The sequence below is a fragment of the Pan paniscus genome, chromosome 13 (genome assembly GCF_029289425.2).
Source record: "Pan paniscus chromosome 13, NHGRI_mPanPan1-v2.0_pri, whole genome shotgun sequence".
NCBI classification, from domain to species: Eukaryota; Metazoa; Chordata; class Mammalia; order Primates; family Hominidae; genus Pan; species Pan paniscus.
In genome coordinates this window covers 60,489,057-60,503,410 of record NC_073262.2, presented here as the reverse complement: position 1 = coordinate 60,503,410, position 14,354 = coordinate 60,489,057, and the positions used below count along the sequence as shown (strand labels likewise).

The 14,354-nt window shown below is 41.6% G+C and overlaps 1 protein-coding gene across 2 annotated transcripts in view; it reads left to right on the top strand.

The window, feature by feature from the left end:
• Positions 1-14,354, top strand: part of LOC134728727 (basic proline-rich protein-like) — a 57,516-nt gene that overhangs the window by 35,860 nt on the left and 7,302 nt on the right. Inside the window, exon 2 of one of the 2 annotated variants that reach the window (XR_010109465.1) lies at positions 7,012-7,089. The exons of the other annotated variant lie outside the window; for it this stretch is intronic. The gene's annotated coding sequence lies outside the window, so the exon portion shown is untranslated. Of the gene's footprint in view, positions 1-7,011; positions 7,090-14,354 lie in introns of those variants that run through there. 2 annotated transcript variants of the gene reach the window in all.

Sequence of the window (14,354 nt, the reverse complement as noted above, 5' to 3'; positions counted from 1 at the left end):
AAAGGTGAAAAAGTAAGTTCTCACAAGAAATAACCAAGAAAGGAAAACGTTTTTCTTGCTTTCATAGCAATGTATGATATGCGTATTTATGTTGATTCCTGGATGCTCTAATGGTGGAGTGATAATTTATGCGTTCGTTTGCGTTTGCAGGTGATGGAAAACTCCAACCCAGATGAGCCTTAATAAGATGAACATGGAATGGCTGCCATTCTATGGAGTCCAGGGTAAAACAGGTTTTAGATCTGGGTTGACTCAGGGCTCAAGCAGTGTCCCTAGAGCCCTGTTATTTCCCCTCCACTTCTTCTTTTGTCAGTTCCATCCTCAGCAGGTTCTCTTTTCAAGGTAGCAAAATGGCTATGGCATATCCTACATTCAAGTATAATGAGAAAATCACACTTTCTTTTCTAGTAGTTCCTGTAAAATCCCAAGAGTCACTCTGATTGGGTGGGCTCAGGTCACGTCACACCCTGGAATCCAGTGCAGTGTGATGATTGGTTTTCAACCACACCTCAGCATGCAGAATAGGAGGGGGTGTATCCCAGACCCAGTTCAGGAGTTGTTGCTGAGAAGGAGAGGGGGAGGAACTGAGGAAGCATAGAGTTTCTACAGAATGATTCCATGAAGCACATATTGGGGACTTTCATTCTCATAAAAGAGCACTGTTCTTGGGACCTCATACAGTGTTGCTTGGTTCTCAAAAAGTACTAAGTTCTTGTGTGGTTTCTGGGTAAGTCTGGCATCCACCAGAAGCAGGGAGCCAGTGATTTTCCTGATGCCCTTGGGATGTTCACTGCATGGTATCAGATTACAGTAGGTCATAATGGATGCCATGCCTGGTAGTTGTGTGGTGTGACATTAGATCAATTAGCTTTCCCTGTACGCCATTACATCAAAGAGTGTCGCTGGACAGCTATTCTCAACATATGTTTTGTTTGTCTCTGAAAACACGTGTTCCATTTCTCCCTGGGCCATTCAGATTCATTTTGGGTGACTGTCTTGTCAGCCTGGGGCTGGGGAGAGGGGAGGACAGGCTTCATTTTGGCAGTGCTTCAAGCTTGGAGCAGCATCCTGCAGCCAGCACCATAAGCTGTATAATTTGTCCATGGAGGCCTATGCATTATAGAAATGAAAATTCCTTCTCTGACAGCATTCATTGCTTAGCATGCAGCAATTTGGCTGTCAGAAACAGCTGGCCCCGCAGGGTGGGACAATAGAAAGGCGAGACCCGAGAGAGGCCAGTGCTTACTCAAGACTCCCACTGTGAGAGGATCAGGTTACTGAGACTGTCATTAAGAACAGACTGCAAGGGGCTCTGGGCACAGCTTCCAGTGAGCAGGAGCCTGTGGCTCAGACAGTGAGTGATTTTCCCCTGTTTTGCTGAATGGAACAAAAATAAATAAATTAAAAATAAACCATTAACCTTTGCTGACACTCAGATGTTCAGTTCTGATTTTGTCTTCTACTGGGTGATGAGCATTTCTGGGGAAGTAAGTCCCTTCTAACCTAAGTATAGTTATTGGTGCATTGCAGAAAACTCAAAAAGGAGTGGGGCTGAGGGGCAGGATGGATTGCTTGACACCTGCATGTTGGAGGGCTGTAATTTTTAGGTTCTACTTACCTAGAAACAATGCTGAAAGGACCAGGATTGGAGACCTTATGAGGCAGGTTTAAACATGAAGTAGAAATGGGGTTGTGCGTTTTCCCCAGATGTACATACTTGGAAGAGCCATGCAGCAAGCAGAGGAGAGGAACAGAGGAGCTGTGTGGCTTGACCCTCCTCGGAATCTGCAGTGTGGCTGGCTCTGTGTGCTTCCTGTATTGATTCCATGACTCACGGAGCATGAGCTAAGCAGAAAGCACACTTAAACTACAGAGGAGACAGCTGTCTGTTACAGAAGGACATATTTTCTGGGTTTAATGGCGCCACATTTTTCCTAATAGTTTGTACACTGGGGATGTACTTACTAGTAATGTCTGCTAAAGGGTCTTTATTGTTTTTTCCTTTTTGAATAAAAAAGACATTCTTTAAAAAAATCACCTAAATATTATTCTTGACTTTTATTTCACAACAGGACTTCCCTTCTAGGAAAACAGTACCAATATTTTGTTTTTCTTTTGTACAATAAGCAACTTGTCACTATGGGTTGTTTTTTTTTCCCCACCTCTTGATAGCAAGGGTCTATCGGAAGTTTAAAGCAATGCAGCGGGAAGTACCTTGCCTTTTTGAAGCGAATAGCGTTTCAGAGATATTGGGCGGCTCAAGGTTAGTTCTCCTGTTGGAATTCGTTTGTTGTTCAGTGCGACTGGAACTGTACTTTCTCCTGCTCTCCCTCTAAATCTGTTTCGCTTTTACATGATAGAGGCTGAAGTTCCCAGATGTTGTTTGGATTAAAGAGTGTGTGTGGGGAGGGGGGGAAAAGCTTTCTTGATGATAATAACAGAGTCAGACTGGCTGGTTCTGTACTGACAGGAAAATGGAGAGATAAAAACTCCATTAATGGTGTGTGCATTGCCTAAGTAGCCAATAAAACAATGCTGTCCTCACTGGAAGCCGGTCCCAGACTGGCAACGCTTCGTGCCAACTGCAGGAGACAACAGCTGCAAAGAGGGGCAGAGAATTCGAGTCAAGAGTCCACGTTCAATGACTGGCTTGCGGGGCAGTTCTTTTGTTCTCTACCTCCTCCTCTCCTCCTCCTCCTCCTTCTCCTCCTACTTTTGCCCATTTTCCTTGATGAGCCCCTCTTAATGCTCACTGTTCCAGAAATTGAACCACATCTGATTAAAACTTAATGGTTACTCACAGAATGAAGTTGGCTGGTAGTTTCCAAGCCTGTTTGTCTGGGTTGCTTTGAGTTTGTGACAATAGAAATTGTTATTTTGAATAAAATGTATCTAAGGGTTACAGTCCTTAAACTTTGACAGAACAGTCACTTATCACAGATGTACCGCTCTATTTTCCCTCAAATATCTTTAAATTTCCATGCTCGAAATTAAATTTAAAAATGTAAAAGTTTTTTTTAAAAAAGCATCTCATTTTAGAAGATAATGGAAAATGGCAAAGGCTTGCTTTAGTCAGCTTTCATTCTATATGTACTTCCTGAACCCGTTCTCTGAGTGAAGCTCTCTTCTGTGACTGTGGGCCAGGTAAGGCTGTGTGCAGACGAGACCTGACTTTGGGAACTTACTGTCTCATGCTCAGGTAAATCCTTTGATCTCCAAAGGGAAAGAAAGACATGCTGTTTGAGTGATTTAGAAAAGCATCCCTGTAAATTCAAAAGAGAGATGAGCTGATTACCTAGCTCTGCCTCTGTTACATGTGAGTGTAAAATTTAAATTACTTTGACTTTTATTCATACTATACATGGGGAAGGGAAAAGATATTTGAGTGTTTATCTTTGTGCCACATCCTGTGCTATGAACTTTATGTATATTAGGAAGTAGGTATCTAGCCTCATTTTACAGGCGAGAGAAACGTAAATCTTAAGGAGCTCATTTACTCAAGGCTGCAAAGTCTGTTCTTCCTGTTCATGGGTGCAGATGTAATGAAGCACATGATATGAACCAATTCATCTGGTATTTATTCCACCTAATTACAGTAGACATCCAGAAGAGGAGATGGAGTGTTCTTTATCTAGGCCCTTCAGAATGCTGGTGTTGTGGGGTAAGGGCACACATTACTTTTAAATTCTGGAAGCCTTGTAAATCCTGGAAGCCTTCACAGAGGAGGAGAGACATTCATTTATCTTGCAGCACACCCCCTTGAGTGTGCTCACTGTGTCAGGCACCCCGGTAGGGACTGGGGACTCAGTGCTAAAGAGGACAAAGTCCTGCTGTCAGAAGGTGGTGATGATTTCCTGGTTGGGAAAGCCATGGGAAGGGAGAACAAGGGTGGGTATCCAAGCACCCTGGAGGAGATGAATCTTGAGTAAAGTACCTGGCGAAGAGCTCAGCTAGGAGTGACGCTTGTCCTGGTTTCCTTCCTGAAATGGAGGACTTTGTGTGCAGATATAAGGTAGTGGATAAAATGTGTAGGGAGGAGCAATAAGGAATGCTTTTAGGTACAACCTGTGTTTCCTTTTTGGAAACCCCATGTAGATTGTGAGCTGTCTCAAGGTTCCTGGCTGCGGACTTCTCACTCTCAGGCCACACCAAGTGGCCAGTGGCCACAGTATCTCAAGCCTGGTTTCTTCTCTCATCACTAAAGATGGCAAAGTAAGGTCATGGGCAAACCTTGTTCTTACAGATAAAGCCTTTATGTTAGGCATTTCCAAAAAAAGTATTTGCCTCTTCTGACACAGTTTTAATTTACACAGCAAAGTAGGGAGCCTGCTCTGAGGAAATACGACTCCCCATGATGAATATTAGATATTGAATGGCCTTTAACATGTCATGCATGCATTACTGTGCCAGCTTGTCTTTTTTTAAATGTCAGGTCGTCACTGTTAATTTTATATGTTTAAAAGATTTGGGTGAATTCCAGGTATAACACTTTGGTTTTCATTTTTACATTTCATAGTAGTTGAAAGGCTCCATGGTATTCTTGATAGATGCTTGTCTGCGTCCATATTGATGAAGAACAGTAGAGTATATTAAATTAAAGGGTTGTTGGCTGGTTGTTTGGCAGTGACTTGCTTTCTGTTTTCTGTTCACTGGAGGATGCTTGGAGGATGTAATCTGCACACTGGTTATCAATGTGAAGGTTTCCCTTTGTTCTGTCAATAAACCCTACTGGTTAACAGATCCTTGTTTTTAACCACTGGTTTTCAGCCCTGCTGTGGGGCAGAGCTACGCTGCAGTCCATTGTGAGTATTGCTAAGTAATTTATTATTCATTATTGAGGTAAAGAAATTTTGACATACGTTGGAGCTGATTCAGCACAATACTCTCCCATGTGTTCCATTATGTCTTTCAGAGTGAGAAAAAAATGGAACTCAAAGACAAGTCAAAGAACTGTATGTTTTAGTTAGTAAAATATACTATTAAGAAAAAGAAAAAGTGTTAAGGAAAGAAATGAGTATCACAAAAGTCAGCATTATGGTTATAAGAGCATCAATAATATTAATAACTTATCCTTTAATGGTGCTTATATCATGTTCTGTTGTGAGTGCTTTACATATATTAACTCATTTAATTCTTAGGATAATTCTGTGAGGCAGGTGTAATTTTTAATTGAAATTTTTCAGATGAAGGGAATGAGGCACATTAAGTTAGCTCCTGAGGCCTTAAAGGTAGCGCATGGCAGGACCGCAGTTCTAACTGGCTCAGTTCTGGGTTTTAACCACAGTGTAGGGGAGGAAGGGGGCATAGTGGTTGAGGACACATGGGATGTGGTGGGATGTGGAGTGCTGGCAGTTTCCTAAAAAGGAAACATCAGGACCCTTACTAAAGGTTTTAGTTGCATTTTTAGTCTATATGGATTGTTTTAGTCCATTTGGGCTACTGTGACAAAATTCCAGAGGCTGTGTAGCTTATAAAGACCCGACATTTATTTTACACAGTTCTGGAGGCTGGGCAGCTCAAGATCAAAGCACTGGCAGATTCAGTGTCTGGCGAGGGCTTCTTAGGTCATAGTTGGCATCTTCTTGCTCTGTCTTCACCTGGTGGAAGGGATAAGGTAGCTATCTGGGGTCTCTCTTATAAGGGGACTAAATCCACAGGGGCACTCATCCCACGAGGCCCTGCTTTCATGATTTAATCACCTCCAAAAGCCTCACTTCCTAATGTCATCCCATTGGCGATTAGGTTACAACATATGAATTTGAGAGGATACAAACATTTAGACCATAGCATGGATTGAATAGATATAGTCATATACTATATGTTTTTATATATGTATATATGAATATATTTATTTATTTGATATACATCTGCATGAATTCATACTGTATTTGAGAAATGGCAGTATAAATGGCACATATGTGTGTGATATATATAGCTCTCTATTCTTGCTGTCTGATGTATTCATACAATAAACCCCACAGTTGGGACCTACGCATCTACCTCTAGAGAAAGAGCATATTCACATATGGAAGCTTTTTTCAACCCTGGAATGCCCCTACTTCTGTGGAGCATTCACATTTATTTGCCTCTTAAAAAAAATGACCAGGCTGGGCATGGTGGGTCACGCCTATAATCCCAGCACTTTGGGAGGCCGAGGCAGGCAGATCACCTGAGGTCAGGAGATCGAGACCATCCTGGCTAACACGGTGAAACCCCGTCTCTGCTAAAAATACACAAAATTAGCTGGGGTGGCACGCGCCTGTAATCCCAGCTACTCAGGAGGCTGAGGCAGGAGAATCGCTTGAATTCGGGAGGCAGAGGTTGCAGTGAGCCGAGGTCACGCCACTGCACTCCAGCCTGGGCGACAGGTGATTTTAAATTTAATCCAAAATTATATTTAAAAGAAAATAGCTTCTAGACATGTATGTGACCTGCCCTTTGTATGTCCAAAGTATTATTAAAAAACTGGAAGGATACCTCATGGTTGTGTTAAACCAGTCTAAATTTGGTTAGAAGTTCTAAGAGACTCAGTTGAATTCATGCTAGTATGTGTTGTCTTAAGCCTGAGTGCATAGCAGTGCTGGCAGAACCAACAAAAGTGCTGCACATGAAACAACTAAAATGGATTTTTAAAAAAGCTGTTATCTAAGAGTTACCTCCACCAATACTTACCACATTCAAAATTAAAACTAACAGGAGCTAGCCTTTTCCTTCCTTACAGTTTTAGAAAATAAGCCATTCTAAAACTTACAGAAGATTATCATTTCCCTCTTGGATTTAGAAAGTAAAAAAAAAAAAACAAAATCAGGTAGACAAATGTTTATGAAATGGACTAAGGTTTAGTGACCTGAAACTCGTTGAATTTTTCCTGTAATTGTTGACAGTGTGAATGGTAAACAGAGACAATTGCTAACGTTTTATTTCCTTTTTATATGTGTGTTGTACTTTCATGTCCCATCATATTGAAGCAATCCTGAAAGTATTAACTGTTTCTTACCATGTCTCTTTCAGTGACACTCAACTCCCAGCTGCTCATTTGAGTCACCTGTAGAGTTGGGACAATGGCCATCCTCCATTTCCACCAGAGAGCACTCTTAGGCACTTTTAGTGTACAGCCAAGGGTGAGAACAACTGAGCTCATTTAGTCCTTTAACCCTGGGGTTTTGGGTAATGCTTGTCTGCCCTTCCTCTTCAGTCCACAGAGCTCAAGTATATGCTGGACATCAGGGATGCAAAGATACAGGAAGCCAACCTGTGCAGTATGGAGACAGTTTGTTAACTTACTGGTCTCTGGAGGAACTTCTGAGAGAATTCAGCTGGCTGTAGTATCACCTCTACCTGAGGAAGGATAGGGCTGACAATTTGCTAGTCTCTAGCTCTTCTTGAATTGCTTTTGAAGGGTAGAAATGTGTGACAAAAGGCTTATATATGTGTGTGTTTATACACACATATTCCTTTCATTGTTGCTTGGATAAATAGAGCACATTTTAAATGAGAATGGTGTTAAAATGGCTATGAAGAATTAATTTCACATTAGAAATTCTGGCCCAAATTCTGGGAATTTGGGTTATTGATAAATATAGATTGTATTAATTGTCGGGTAAGTTGCTTCTTAAGAGTTGCAATATCACAAATGATCAAAAAGCTGATGTTTCAACCTGTGCTTATGTAAATTAATCACAGGTGTGGAATCTTGAGGCTTGTGAAGAAAAGACTCCTAACAGTCAAATTCAGGCATGTTTTATGTTATAGAATTAATCTATAAAAAATGAATCCTGATGCAAAGCTATGTGTTCTAATTAATAGTAACCCAAATCAAGAGGCTGAAATTCCATTAGCGGACTGAATGCTGAGTGACACTTGAGGAGAGTAAAGTATAGAAAATGTCTCTGTTTTGTGGTTACTCATATAAAAGGTCTTGCATTAAAGAGTCCAGAGATTTATGTATCATAGACAAGGTCGTCTTGATAATAGCACATAATTCTGGGAGCAGACACATCCCCATCTTCCCACCCCATATCACCCCTACTGCAAAGCATCACTGGAATCCCAAAGAGGATTCCAGGTAGGCTGGCCTCAGTCCTGACTCTTGACTTGCCATCATCCTTTCTCGTTTTTGTCTTTCCTGTTAGTTTCTTCTGATACCTCACGTGTCCTTTGGTAGAGGCTGTTTCATTTTAATTATTTAATTTCATTTTAATTATCTGCCATTTACTAATGTTAGTCTGAAGTTGGCGGTGATTTGCAGATTCTCAGTAGTAGTTCTCATCTGATTGGGGGGTGGTGTCTGCCTGTTTTATAGATGGGACACAGGCAGAGAGTAATGTGCTTAAGATACCAATGCCTGGGAAGCAACATGCCTAGGTTCATTCCTCAAGCTGTGCGATTCCAGAGCTTTTGCTCTTTTCACAAAAATTAACTGGGAGACAAGCTGTGTCCAGGTGGTGAAGCTAGGTCCAGGAGTACAGCCCAGCATGTACTCGAGGTCTAAGTTGTACAAAAAAGGCTGTAAGACCTTTCAAACTGATTTTTAAAATAACAGTTTTATTGAGTTAGTTCATATACCAAAAACATTCACCCTTTTATAATGTACTATTCAGTGGTTTTTAGTGTAGCCACAGAACTGTTCAACTGACACCACTATCTAATGTTAGAACATTTTCACCACCCTGACAGAGAAACTATTAGCATGTAAGACTAATTTTAAAGCTAACATTATTGGAGTAGAAGCCAAGGATTGGGCTCTCCTGATCATCCTGTGAACTGAGTGAGGGTAGAAACCAGTTCCTGGCCCAACCCTGCAGTGGGCACAGAGTAGACACCAGTGTTGACTCTCACAGAATCCTCCAGAACAGTGAATTCTCAACTTTTGAAATTTTAACCCAGTCCCAATTTTGGTAAACTAAAAAATCTCACTTTACTCTGCCCACTTGTTTTATGAAAACAACAGGATTTAAAATTGTTTTCTAAGCACCTATTTGTTTTTTGATTTTTCTCGGGTAGATCTGCCACCCTCATTATTTTGATTGGAGAGTCATTGGCATCTCAAGACTTCTGGGTTATTTTCATTGCAGGTTTGCTTGAACACATGAAACGATTCAGTGCAGTCATGAGTTCAAATGACTCACGCATTAAGCGATTTCATGTGTAAAAGTGATCCCAGCCAGCAAATGCTAATAACAGCCATTTATTATTCCTTGGATCTTCCTACTCTTTTCTTTAACATTTGTCTTTGGCCATTGCCTCCTTTCTGTTACCTTTTTCATGCTTTTTAAAGTAAATTGAATAACATTATATAGGAATGTGTGTTATTTGTCTTTTCTTCCCAGTGTGATATAAACAGTCTGGGGCTGAGAAAATGGGTAGTGGGGTGGGGAAAAACCTTTAAGAAGGTAAAGGCCAGGTGTGGTGTCTCATTCCTGTAATCCTAGTGCTTTGGGAGGCTAAGGTGGGAGAATTGTTTGAGACCAGGAATTCAAGGCTACAGTGAGTTATGTTTCTGCCACTCCACTCCAACTTGAGCAACAGAGTGAGACCCTGTTTCTAAGACAAAAAATGTAGCAAATGTAACATTGTCATGGTGAGAGGAAGAACACTTCTTTTTCGTACTTGAGCTCCCTCAGTCACCTTGACTGACAACATCTGGAAGCAGGCCAGCCAGTGAGAGCTTAGCCAAGGGAATTGTATGGGGGCATGAGTCCAAGTGACCATCTTGGGAATAATTCTCTGGGAAAAAATTACATTTTTTTTTTTTTTTTTTTGGTGAAACAAAGCATCTCCCTTCTTACATTTTATTGATAACAATTTAGTTTCCAGTAATATTACATTGTTAGCATGGTATATAAGTATTTCAAGTTTTGTTTTCTCTCTCTGTGTGTATATAAAATTTAGAAAAAAGATTATGTCCTAAAATGTTAGAGTAGGGAATACTTTGTTTTCAAATGTAAGTCACAAGGAAGCTGTGGTTGAGTATATACACTTAGTTTACACATTGTCTTTTTGTATGAAATCAGAAACGTTGGTAGTTCTCTTTGTCTATAACTTAGGGTTTGGGGAAGTTTGTTTTGTTTTTTAGTTTGAGTTAAAAGCCATGACAACACTGAAAATGGGTTCCAGTAGGTCTACCTCCTTTTTTCCATTAGCATTATTATTTCTTTTTCATTTTTTAAATTGTTCATATTTCTCTTGGATGGTATCTTTTCTGCTTTGAATCCATTATCAGGGTACACCATTTATTATCAACATTTATTAAGGGCCTTTTATTTAATTTTATTTTGAGACGGAGTTTGCTCTTGTCACCGAGGCTGGAGTGCAATGGCATGATCTCGGCTCACTGAAACCTCCGCCTCCTGGGTTCAAGCAATTCTCCTGCCTCAGCCTCCCAAGTAGCTGGGATTACAGGAGCCTGCTACCACACCTGGCTAATTTTTGTATTTTTAGTACAGATGGCATTTCACCATGTTGGCCAGGCTGGTCTCGAACTCCTGACTTCAGGTGATCCACCTGCCTTGGCTTCCCAGACAGAGTGTTGGGATTACAGGCGTGAGCCACTGTGCCCAGCCTCTTGGCCTATTGTTTATGACTATTCTTGATGTTTCATAGGTGAAAAATACTCTTACCTTTGAGGAGTCCACAGACTCACCAGGGAAATAGTAAAATTTAAAAATTAAAATGCACTTTTAAGGGCCACAATAGTTAAGTTTGGGAAAAACAGATGAGGGGGCATGTGTTAATATTTCAGACAGGATGTAGACATGGGGGCTTTGGGAGGTGATGCTGGGGCTGATCCTGAAGCATAGGAGTTTGCCAGATGAAAAAAGACGTTTCAGGCAGACAAGTGCAAAGGCAGAAGGTGAACATGGTCATGGTGTCCCCAGGGAGCTGTAAGATACAATTAGGGTGAGGGTACCTATGAGATGATAACTCGATGATGTTGGAGATGTCTGGGGCCAGATCATAAAAATCAAGAAATCTACACCAGCTGGGAGAACCATTGATGGCTTTAAGCAGAGGAGAGGCACTAGTGAGCGTTACTCAATGAACAATTTACTACACTCATGGCAGGGATGTAGAGGAGACCATGAAGGAGTCAGTTGGGCCACTGCTGGTGGGAGAGGTCCTGGGCTGGGTTGTAGGCAGCGATGGGGTTTGTAAGGCAAACTTGGTTTCTGGCTTTGTCTACAAGATTCTTCAGTGGTTCCATTGCAGAAGATAGGACATAAAGAAAGATTAGTAGATTTGGGATGGTGGGTGACATGGACAGGATGCTTTTAGTCTTGGGAACCTGGATGTATTCTTTTGCTCCCTTGAGAGACTGTTCTTGGTAGACCCGCTGTTACTCTAATTCTGTTTGTACATTTTCGTACTCAGTTATCCTTCAATTGGAGAGCAAATGATTGGTGAGCAAATTAAATTAAAAGCAAACCTCAGTCAGACACAGTGGCTCATGCCTGTAATCCCAGCACTTTGGGAGGCTGAGGCAGGTGGATCACTTGAGGTCAGGAGTTCGAGACCAGCCTGGCCAACATGGGGAAACCCCCATCTCTACTAAAAATACAAAAGTTATCTGGGCATGGTGGTGGGTGCCTGTAATCCCAGCTACTCAGGAGGCTGAGGCACAAAAATCGCTTGAGCCCGGGAGGCAGAGGTCGGAGTGAGCCAAGATTGCGCCACTGCACTCTAGCCTGGGCGACAGAGTGAGACTCTGTCTCAAAAAACAAACAAACAAAAAAACAAAAAACTAATCTCTGAGTTAAGAATGAAACTGCTAAATTAAATAAAAAGTATTATGTTATTTTTACATTTTTTTCTTTAATTAGTGGGTTGGGTGCCATCTCAGTACAGAGGTAGATTGGAAAGCTGTCTTTTTTTGGAAACAGAGTTTTGCTATCCCTCTGTTGCCCAGGCTGGAGCGCAGTGACATGATCTCAGCAGCCTCTGCCTTCCAGGCTCAAGCAAGCCTCCTGCCTCAGCTTCCTGAGTAGCTGGGACTACAGGGACCCACTGCTATGCCCACCTAATTTTTTTTTTTTTTTTTTTTGAGACGGAGTCTTGCTCTGTTGCCTAGGCTGGAGTGCAGTGGCGTGATCTCGGCTCACTGCAAGCTCCGCCTCCCAAGTTCAATCGAGTCTCCCGCCTCAGTCTCCCGAGTAGCTGGGATTACAGGCATCCGCCATCATGCCCGGCTAATTTTTTTTGTATTTTTGTAGAGACGGGGTTTCACCATGTTGGCCAGGCTGGTCTTGAACTCCTGACCTCAGGTGATCTGCCTGCCTGGACCTCCCAAAATGCTGGGAATACAGGCGTGAGCCCCTGCGCCCGGCCTTTTGTATTTTTTTGTAGAGACGAGGTTTTGCCATGTTGCCCAGAAAATTCCTGGGCTCAAGCAGTCCGCCTACCTCGGCTTCTCAAAGTGCTGGGATTACAAGTGTGAGCCACTACACCTGGCCCAAAAACAGCACCTTTAATTAAAGAATACCCCTTGCTGTTAGCATAATTCTTGAGGAATCCTGGTAACAATCATGCAAGAAATATCTAAGAAGAATCTTTGAGCTAGAAGGAAACTTAGTGACTTGGGCCACTGCTCTTTCTTTATAGTTAGGATAAAAGGATAACAGAGAAGGGTGAGTGAGAAGGGTTAGTGACTTCTGAGTGTCACACAGCAGTGGTGCGGGGGCATGTCTAGCTCATCGATTCAGTGTTACCTCCATCGACCTGGATGACTCCCTGCTCAGTCCCATAGAGACGATAGAGCTGAGTTGAAAGACACTAGTGCTCAAGACCACCAAGTCAGCGGTAGACCCAGAGTTGCCTAAATTCTTGACTTTAATCTTATTTTAAATTAACTCACTGTTCATAGGCCAACAAGTATTTGTTGACTGGTTAGTATGGAAGGGATACTACCCCAATTATTACACAATCAGAGATAAGTAAGAGACTATTTTTCTTTTCAAGAAGTGTGCAGGTTAATTTTTCAGATTAACTCATTACAGGACTGGCAAACACTTATACAATTCATGGCTTGTCTGACATAATTATGGGTGTGTAGTATATACACACACAAAACCAGTGAGAAAACGAGGCCACATAAAACATTGTTCATTTTTCTTTTCTTTTTTACCTAACTTTATTGGATTTTGTTTTCTTTTGTTTTTTTGCTTGTTACCTTGTTCTCTCTGCACAGTGGGCAATCAGTTTCTAGACTAGCTTTAGAAATGCCTACATGCTTGTGGGCAAACAATAAATAGAACCAAATAATAAAAAATAATATTGATTGTCTTTTTTTCAGTTTATTCTTGTTCAATCATAATTAGGAAGCATGATCTGGTGAAAATTTTTCTTAGGTTGGTAATGACATAAATACTTGCAGGAAGGTATTTGGTACTTTCTGCTACTGCTTTGAATTTAAGCCTAGGGTAGAAATTTAGCCATTTCTACCCTAGAAATGATAAGAGTGATAGGGAAGTTTCTTTTTCTTTACCAAGTTTATGAGCTTGAAATTATTAATGCTTTTTGTTTTTTTTTTCTTTCTTTCTCTTTCTCTCTTTCTATTTCTCTCTTTCTTTCTTTCCCTTCCTTCCTTCCTTTCTTTTCCTTCCTTCCTCCTTTCCTTTCCTTTCCTTTCCCTTCCTTCTTCTTTTCCTTTTCCCCTCTACCCTCTCCCCTCTCCCCTCTCCCCTTTCCCCTTTCCCCTTTCCTTTCCTTTTCCTTTTCCCTTTCCTTTCCTTTCCTTCTCTCTCTTTTTCTTTCTTTTCTTTTGTTTCTTTCTTTCTTTTTTTTTTTTGACAGGGTCTTACTCTGTCGCCCAGTCTGTAATGCAGTGGTGTGACCATAGCCCACTGCAGCCTCCACCTCCCAGGCTCAAGCAGTCCTTCCCCCCTCACCCTCACGAATAGCTGGGACTACAGGTATGTGCCACCCATGCTTGGCTAATTTTTTGGAGATGAAGTCTCACAGTATTGCCCAGGCTGGTCTCGAACTCTTGGGCTTAAGTAATCCTCCTGCCTTGGCCTCCCAAAGTGCTGGGATTATAGGTATGAGCCACTGTGCTCGGCCTGTTTTTTCTATAATTTTAAACTTCATTCACGCCACAAATATTTAAGTAGTTTGGCATGATGCTAGACCAGGCACTGGAGATATAGCAGCACATTGAATACACAGAGTTCCTACTTTCAAGAGGCTCCTCGTTGAAGTTTTGCTAAATATCTGTCTAGTGAAGGTAAATAGTACAGCCTAGGAGAAACAAAATGCCAGACACTCCATTAGAAAACCAGAAAATCTGGTCCTGGCCTGGTGGGTGGCAGTCTTGCGAACTCTTGTAAAAGTGCCTGAGATCATGAGCTGATGAAAGCCTG